The sequence below is a fragment of the Adiantum capillus-veneris genome, chromosome 6 (genome assembly GCF_014529385.1).
Source record: "Adiantum capillus-veneris isolate H3 chromosome 6, ASM1452938v2, whole genome shotgun sequence".
In the NCBI taxonomy this organism is placed as follows: Eukaryota; Viridiplantae; Streptophyta; class Polypodiopsida; order Polypodiales; family Pteridaceae; genus Adiantum; species Adiantum capillus-veneris.
The window spans coordinates 156,789,406-156,799,207 of record NC_140936.1 but is presented as its reverse complement, the minus strand read 5'-3'; positions in this window follow the sequence as shown (position 1 = coordinate 156,799,207).

Sequence of the window (9,802 nt, the reverse complement as noted above, 5' to 3'; positions counted from 1 at the left end):
CAATGGTAGTGTAGCAAATGAAGTGTCCATTCGACGTCTCCATCTCAATTTCCTCTTCATCCTTCCTTCAAAACTATCTTTTTGCACAAACTTTTTTCTACCATGTAAATGTAAGTAACATGTGAAAACACACTTAGGACCATCGAGGCACTTTTTTCCCTCACTAGGAGGCTTTTACCCCGTGCTTTGTATATACACCCATCACTCTAGGGCAATCTTATCTTATATTCACACACCAAATAATACATTGTTTGATGTGTGCCTGGAGCTTCTTCTCCATCTCCAATATGTGTGTGTTTTCCTATACCCTAACTCCAACAATTAGTATCAGAGCAAGTTGCATCCTCTCAAACATAGTTACCAGCATTGACAACACCCTCTGCTTACTTTCTCCAATTTTGGTGAGCTTTGACAAGTATTAGGATCTTGATAAGTATTTTGGGGGAGCTCCACAGCTTCGTCTGCTACGACTTTTGCCTCAGACTCATTTTGGCCTCTACTTCCACTACTACAAGTATTGTGCAAGCCATTTCATCCTTTTTTGTAATGGAAATGGCCTATGAACTTTGAGAATAACGGAATTAGGAAATTAGATGAAGCACTTTTGTGAGATTACTTTGTGAGCATAGAGGGTGAACTTAATTGATGGTAGCAACATAAACATGGTACTTAGTTAACTTGGCATGAACAATACTTTTGCAAGAGAGAGAGTTTAGAGAACATGACAATAGTTGAGGACCGGATTCATATGGAGCCGGTCCCCCCTCCAATAGGCATTTGTATTATAGTTTCTCCCATCAAGAGAGACTTGGTACAATACAATCTTTGTGTTCCTTGTGGCCTAGGTGATGCAATGAAGATGGAAAGCTTCATGCATCACAAACATAACATAAACTTTGTAGAAAGCATTAACTATCCCAAGCCTCAGTCCCAAGGCCTCAAACACCTTCGAAGGTGGAGAGAGCTAGTGGGGAATGAGGGTAGGGAAGAGGAAGAAGAAACATTCCATAGAAGAAAGAAATAGTTCCTCACTTATCATCACTCTTCTTGCTAGCATAAATAATAGCATTGTAATGAAGATGGAGAAGATGGCAAGCTTAAGCATTGAAGCATGGCTCTTGGTTGGATTTGCATTCCATAGCCAAGAGTGTTGGTGTAGTCTCTCACTTCTCACAAGCTTGGAGAAGGAGGTAGAGTTCCTCAACTTTCACCAAGTGAGAATGAATCCACAAAATGAGTGTGTGTGTGTGTGTGTGGTGTATACCCCCCCAACACACCCCTTGCTTGCTTGGAACGAGTTCTAGCTTTTACACACGTTTCAAGCTCATTGGACCCCTCTCCTCCCTAGCCAATCACAAGCAGCATGAATTCAAGTACATGGGTAGTCTTTGGACAAGTGTCCTCCTTACCCCTTAGAGAGAGAGAGAGCTTGAAAATATCTAGATATTTGTTGGATGGAACTAAAAGCTCGTTGGACCCCTCTTTAGCCCAACCAATAGCATTCAAGCACACCATGTGGCTAAGAATAGGGAGAGTCTGACATGTGTCCCATGTGCCCCTTGAGAAAAGGGGTGCCCTTTGGTTGAGTGGGAGGTTAAGTCAAAGATTCCCCTAACTTTGGGACTTTCCCCCTCCTTTGTAGGATCTCTTTTTGACTCAAGCACCTTACCCCCCGTGCATGGGAAGCTTTTCAAGCACATTCCTCATTAAGTTTGTAGGGTCTCTTTTTGACTGAAGCGCCTTATCCCCCATGCATGGGAAGCTTCTCAAGCACCTTCCTCATTAAGTATGACAAGCACCTCAAGCACGTCATCAAGCACGCAACTTAGTGATCAAGAATGACAAGCACCTCAAGCTTAGGTCGGGTTCCCACCTCAAGCTCAGCCCTAGCTTGCCTAAGGTCAAAGGACTTTTAACACTAACTATTGGAGGTCTTTAATGAAGCTAACCCTAAGGTCTTTTAAGCCCCATTAGATGCACGTTGCTCTTTGATAGACTACCTCCTTTTGAGCCCGTATTTAGATGCAACCATCTCTCCTTTTGGTCCCCTGCTGAGATAAGTCTAGAAGCACTTATTGCACATTGCTCTTTGGTAGACCATCTCCTTTTTAACCTGTATTAAATGCAACCATCTCTCCTTTTGGTCCCCTACTAAGATAGGTCTAGAAGCACATGCCTTTATTCTAACTCTTGTTCCCATTTATTCTCCCACACTAAATGATCAGTTTAATGATCAGTTTAATATGAGAAAATCATTTGGGTAAGCTAGATATTATATTTTATGACATTACCTCTCTCTTGAAATCATAGTCGTCCTCGACTGTGAGGTAGAGAAGATAAAGCCTAGTCATTAGTCCATGTTTCTTAGCGGGTAGAGGATCCCTACGACATCATTCCAATATGGATTACTAATCCATTTGGTGCTTGGGAGACGTAGCTGTCGCAAGCATGTTTGCTCTTAAGTCCATATCTTACTTCCAAAGTAGAGTGACAAGTTCTACTTGGTGTTTGGGAGACGTCGTCACCACAAACATGATTCTAAGCATGCATACTATTTAAATTTGTGCACAATAAAAAGTGAACTAGTCTCATAAGACAAAAACATTGTTCATTTAAAATGCATTTTCATATGCTTACTTTAAGGCATCATTGTAAGCATTGACAAGGTTCATATTATCCTTAAGCTAGGTTCTTTGCATCCATCTAGCATCTTTAAAAGAATAATTCTTAAACTTAATAAGATATCGTCAGATAATCTTATCGTTTCTTAATAGCTTGTCTTCTTGTCATAGGATGGACTCAGATTGAAGTACTTGATCTCCGATTTTTGGAGGGTCTGCAACTATTGCTTCTTTTGATGGCGCTCATTTGTAAGGCTTACGTAGGCTCTCATGGAAAACATGGTGCATGAGCCAATGGTTGGGCAACTTTAATTGATAAGCTATCTCATTGATTGGCTTAAAAATTTAAATAGGACCAGAGTATTTTTTTGCTAGTTTAGCATAATACTCTTGGTGGCATGTAGGATTCTTGCCCTAGTGTGCCTTAGATGAGCCTTGAGAAACTTTAGCAAGACCCAATCATTTTTCTTAAAATCTAAGGCTCTTTTGTGCTTATTAGCAGCAACCCTTTTTGCCTTTGCTTTGAGATGGATATAACTGCTTTAATCTTTCTTATGAGTCTCGGCTATATTCATTAGTAGTGAAGATCTTCCCATGTACTTTAAGTAGTAAGGGACTTTTGGATATTTCCTCTTTAACTTCGAAAGGTGCTTTCCCCATAGAAGTATGTACAATGTCATTGTACGCATACTCTATAAGAGGTAGGTACTTCTATCATTGAGAACGTTTATCTACTTCCATGACATAGGCTTTTAATAGATTCAAGAATCAATAGATTAGTTATTTCACTTTGGTCATCCGTTTGTGGATGATAGGCCGAAAGAGAAATTTAATATACTTCTTAGATTCCAAAGGAGACCCTTCTAGAAATTACTGGTCATTCTAGGATCTTTGTCCGACACTATGGATGTTGGAAAGCCATAATGCTTGAAATTTTGAGATCTGAAGAGGGTTGCCATTTGATGTGCCTTAATATTCTTTTTTGACAAGCATAGAGTGTGTTTCCTTGTTAAGCGTGTCGATTGAAACAATCCAAGTTGCTTCCCTCGATCAAATTTCAACTTTTGGTATACCACGCATTTTGAAACAGACTCTTGTATGTTTACTTTTCATGGTAGACCAACAGAAATACATTCTACTCCTTGAAGAGTAGATTATGGATTCCCTTTTTGCCCCGCATAAGGAGAAGTATGGGATTCATATATGAATTTCTTATTGTATGGGTGAGTAACACATAGCCTATTGCCGTTTGAAAGATAACCATCCTTCAAGGTGAATGATTCTTTTTTCTTCCGTAATGCAATGGCTGTAATTACATACTTAAAGTCTCGATCAGCAGTATCTTCATCTGTCATAAAAGATGGATCATTGTGAGTTGCTATAGACACCACATTTACCCTTGGTCGTTGTGAAAGTGCATCGACCACTTGATTGTGCTTGCCAACAATGTGAGCAATATGACATTTAAATTGCACAAGAAAATTTTCCCACCTCATTTGTTTGTCAGAGAGCTTGGTTTGCATCATAAAATTCTTGAGGCTTTGTGATCCATTCGTAGGATGAATGGATGAATGGAGACTCCATTTGTAGGATGAATGGAGTCCCCAAGAGATAGTTGTTTCCACGTGTTTAGGGCATATAGAATAGCTAGTAGCTCTTTTTTGTATTTGCCCAATACTCTTATCGAAGTTGAGTCTTTGACTCTCATATGTTGTGGCATGCCCTCCTTGAAGCAAAATAGCTCCAAGGCAATTACCACAAGCATCACATTGGACCTCAAATGGCTTTGAGAGATCTAGTAGTGTCAGCACACGTTGAGAGATAAGATTCTTTTTAAGCGTCTTCAAAAGCTTCTTGCACTTTTGCAGTCCATGAATACTTAACATTCTTTTTTTGTTAAGTCATGTAATGGGCTTGCTATTAGCGAGATTTTTTTAAATGAAGCATCTATAGTATGCAAACATACCTAGGAAGCTTCGTACCTCCTATAGATTCCTTGGATTAGGCCATCCTTTTATTATCTCTAACTTTGTTGGATCCATATAGGTGCCATCTTTAGAGATAATGTGACCTAATTTTTGAATCTCTTGTAGGAAAAAATCACTTTTCTTTTGATTAATGAAAAGCTTATTCTCTCTCACAACTCGAAAGAGTACCGGGAGGTGTCGCTTGTACTCCTCAAGAGAATTTGAATGGCCTGAAGATTTTTGTCCATCATGAGTTTCAATGCATCTGGAGCATTTGTCAGGCCAAAACTTGTAAATTATCAAATAGATCTTCTACCCGCGGCATGGGAAATCTATTTTTGATAGTGATCTTATTTAGTGCTCTATAGTCGACACACATGTGATATGTGTCATCTTTCTTTTGCACTAAAAGCAATGGTGAACAAAATGGAGAGGAGCTAGACCTCACCATCTCTTTTTTCACCAATTCATGCACTTGCCTCATGATCTCCTCTTGTTGAGCTTGTGAAACTCGATAAGGAGGCTTGTTAGGCAATGAGCTTCCTGGTAGGAGCTCAATTGCATGGTCATCATCCCTCTTTTTAGAGGTAGCTCACTAGGAATGTCATCAATGAAAACATCTTGGGATCCATTTAGGAAATTAGACAACTCTAATTCCTCTTGATTCCCTTTATTGCAAGGATATGGTGTTCCTCGACTCATTAGCATTTATGTACATGCTCTCTTCCCTGTAGGTGAAGTAGATTCTTCTTTCAGGGAACTTCATGTTGGAAGCCATGCGGTTAAACCATGGTGCCCCGACAATAACATTCTCATGTTTGAGAGGGGAGATGAAGAAATCATTTTTGTCCACATAGCTTTGGACATGAAGGCTTAATTTTCCAATTAAGGAAGTAACTAAGACGTCTTGTCCCTTGATAGCTCCATTGGCTTTCAATGCATCTCCCATCTCGTTGGCTTGTATGCCTAGCTTAGTGGTCAACTCCGTGGATATGAAGTTGTGAGTTGAACCAGGGTCAAAAAAAATAAAGGCATCATGCTCTTCCATCTTTCCCCAAGCATAGGAAAGGAGAAATCCTTGGCAATGAGCATGCTCTTTTGGAGCTTCAAACATAGAGGCTCTAGGAGTCTCATTGTGGGCAATTCTCTTGGGGCAAGGACCATAACCATGGCCTTGCTCTCCCCACACTTAAACATTTGTGGTTCTTACGAAAAGCTTCTAACTTTTTAGGAGAGAGTTTATATTTACCCTTGTAAACTCCCTTCTCCTTGGACCGATTGTTGTTGTTGTTGGAATAGCATTGGTAAGAATTTTGGGCATTGGTTTTCCCCTTGGCATAACTTTTGTCTTTATTTTCCATGGGCTTGGCATTCCGTCTAGCCCCTTGTTGGAAATTGATGTGCGAAGCAACCATGGTATGGTGGATTACTTTGGTGATTAAACCAGGCCATTGAGAGTTGACATACTCGGCCATCTCTTTGGGTAACCCCGCATAGAATTGTTGCTTTTGCTCGGCAAAGTCTATCTTTTGAAAGATAGTAGCCTTGAGATGTAAATCCCAAAACTTGTCCACATATTTGTGGATAGACTCATGAGAGATAAGGTTTAAACTTCACCATTTGTTAAGCACTTTGTCCTTTGCATCACTTGCAAGGAATTGCTTCATGATGGAAACTCGTAGAGTTTTCCATGTCTTTGGGGCTTTGCCGTTGCCACAAAGGCTAGCCCACCATTGACGAGACAATTTTTGGAAGTGCATAGCTACATGGTGTAGCTTGGAGGACTCCGTGAAGCCCTCGGCTCCAAAGGCCGCCTCAAATTGTTGGATGAAGGCCAATACTTTGTCAGTAGCACCAAAGATGCCACCATAGGTGAGAAAAGAGATACTCTTTACTCCCTCTTTGAACTTCTTGATCTTTTGTGACCTTCGTCATATAGGGTAAGATTTGCGATGTCTTCCCCTCTTGTATCCTCTAGGAGAATAGCCATATCTTTCGTCGAAAGAGGAGGAAGGTGAAAGAAGAGGGTGATCTCTTTCTTTCCCTTTTCTTCCTTTGTTTCCTCTCTTCCCTTTCGGAGCGACAAGGAGAAGGACTATGGGTTGACCGTTTCCTCTTGGGAGGAATTGTCGATCGTCTAGACCATCGTTTTCATGGAGCCACATCTTCTGAGGAACTTAGGGATTCATTACTTTCTCGTTCTTTGAATTCCTCCTCTCTTATGGGATAGAGTCTTCTTTTGGGGGTCTCATCAAGAAGCCTCCTAAGCTCTCTCTCCTCTTGGAGAGGAAAGGAAATCCCATAAGCACGAAGTTGTTGAGTAACTTTGGCTTGCAAAGCGGGGTTGCCCATAGCTTGTTGCAACCTAGTGACAAGATAATTAACAAACATGGGGGAATCATCATTAGCACCTTCATGTGCAAAATCAAAGTTGTCAATGTTCATTCTACTCTCTTGGTTATCGTCAGCCATGTTAACTAAACTTATGTGTTTACTTAATGTATGATTTGGCAATTCAAGACCTTAGTTGCTACTCCTCTTAGCCTTTGAAAATAGGCACTTAAGTATCTAGACCCACGGCTCAAATTGGTTAATTACATAGAGTAGTGGAGTGGGTCTAGCATAACATAGTTGCCGAGGGATAGCTCCTTTTGGACTTCTTATGGCTCAATAATGTTAAAGCCATAAGCAAGCCTAAAAAGACTCCATTATTAAGACCAAAGCTCCCGAGGTGTGCACCATATCCCACATAGTGGGCTCAACAACACCCATAATATATCCCAATCCCACGTATCCTAATATGATTAACAAAATCAACCATTAATAGGCTACTTAAGGACCTCTCTTCTTAAGCAAGAAAAGAGAAACCAAATGCTCTGATACCAATGTAATGAAAATGGCATATGAACTTTGAGAGTAGCGGAATTATGAAATTAGATGAACCACTTTTGTGAGATTACTTTGTGAGCATAGCAGGTGAACTTAATTGATGGTAGCAACATAAACATGGTACTTAGTTAACTTGGCATGAACAATACTTTTGCAAGAGAGAGAGTTTAGAGAACATGACAATAGTTGAGGACCGGATTCATACGGAGCCGGTCCCCCCTCCAATAGGCATTTGTATTATAGTTTCTCCCATTAAGAGAGACTTGGTACAATACAATCTTTGTGTTCCTTGTGACCTAGGTGATGCAATGAAGATGGAAAGCTTCATGCATCACAAACATAACATAAACTTTGTAGAAAGCATTAACTATCCCAAGCTTCGGTCCCAAGGCCTCAAACACCTTCGAAGGTGGAGAGAGCTAGTGGGGAATGAGGGTAGTGAAGAGGAAGAAGAAACATTCCATAGGAGAAAGAAATAGTTCCTCACTTATCATCACTCTTCTTGCTAGCATACATAATAGCATTGTAATGAAGATGGAGAAGATGGAAAGCTTAAGCATTGAAGCATGGCTCTTGGTTGGATTTGCATTCCATAGCCAAGAGTGTTGGTGTAGGCTCTCACTTCTCACAAGCTTGGAGAAGGAGGTGGAGTTCCTCAACTTTCACCAAGTGAGAATGAATCCACAAAATGAGTGTGTGTGTGTGTGTGTGGTGTATACCCCCCAGCACACCCCTTGCTTGCTTGGGGCGAGTTCTAGCTTTTACACATGTTTCAAGCTCATTAGACCCCTCTCCATCACATGCAACATGCATTCAAGTAGATGGGTAGTCTTTGGACAAGTGTCATCCTTACCCCTTAGAGAGAGAGAGCTTAAAAATATATAGATATTTGTTGGATAGAACTAGAAGCTCATTGGAACCCTCTTTAGCCCAACCAATAGCATTCAAGCACACCATGTGGCTAAGCATAGGTAGAGTCTGACATGTGTCCCATGTGCCCCTTGAAAAAAGGGGTGCCCTTTGGGTGAGTGGGAGATTAAGTCAAAGATTCCCCTAACTTTGGGACTTTCCCCCTCCTTTGTAGGGTCTCTTTTTTACTCAAGCACCTTACCCCCCATGCATGGGAAGCTTTTCAAGCACATTCCTCATTAAGTTTGTAGGGTCTCTTTTTGACTGAAGCACCTTATCCCCCATGCATGAGAAGCTTCTCAAGCACCTTCCTCATTAAGTATGACAAGCACCTTAAGTACTTTAGTCATCAAGCATGACAAGCACCTCAAGCACCTTAGTCATGAAGCACGACAAGCACCTCAAGCACCTTAGTCATCAAGCACGACAAGCACCTCAAGCACCTTAGTCATCAAGCACGCACCTTAGTCATCAATCACGACAAGCACCTCAAGCTTAGGTCGGGTTCCCACCTCAAGCTCATCCCTAGCTTGCCTAAGGTCAAAGGACTTTTAACACTAACTATTGGAGGTCTTTAATGAACCTAACCCTAAGGTCTTTTAAGCCCCATTAGATGCACGTTGCTCTTTGATAGACTACCTCCTTTTGGACCCATATTGAGATGCAACCATCTCTCCTTTTGGTCCCCTGCTGCGATAAGTCTAGAAGCACTTGTTGCACATTGCTCTTTGGTAGACCATCTCCTTTTGGACCCGTATTGAGATGCAGCCATCTCTCCTTTTGGTCCCCTACTGAGATAGGTCTAGAAGCACATGTCTCTATTCTAACTCTTGTTCCCGTTTATTCTCCCACATTAAATGATCAGTTTAATATGAGAAAATCATTTGGGTAAGCTAGATATTATATTTTATGACATTTTTTGTAGAGTTTCTTCCATTACAAACCTTTGCATAGCGATTCTTGGATAGTCTATTGTGGTTTGTGCTATTTACAAGTACAATTTTCCTTCAATTTCTACTCAATTTGGGAATTTTCTACATCAAGTGCAGTCTTTCACTATGGCTAAGAGCAATGATGTTTTCAAGATTTTGTCTTCTAATGGCAAATTGGAAGGAGACAACTATCCATTGTGGGCTTACATGATACAACATGTAATTTCAGAAGGTTTATGGAACATTGTTAAAGTCTATGATGTACGTCCAAATTTTATGGATCCAAGTTATACAGAGGATGTTGCAAGTTCTAGCATATCTACTCCTACTGTTAGTGTTGTTTTACCTACAATTCAGCAAGCTTGTTGGGCATAGTTGCATTCATTGATTGTGTTATCTATCAAGCACACCATTACTCCACGCATATGTTCAGCAAAAGAGAAAACATGCTTGGAACATTCTAGCTGGCTTGTATGCAAGTCGC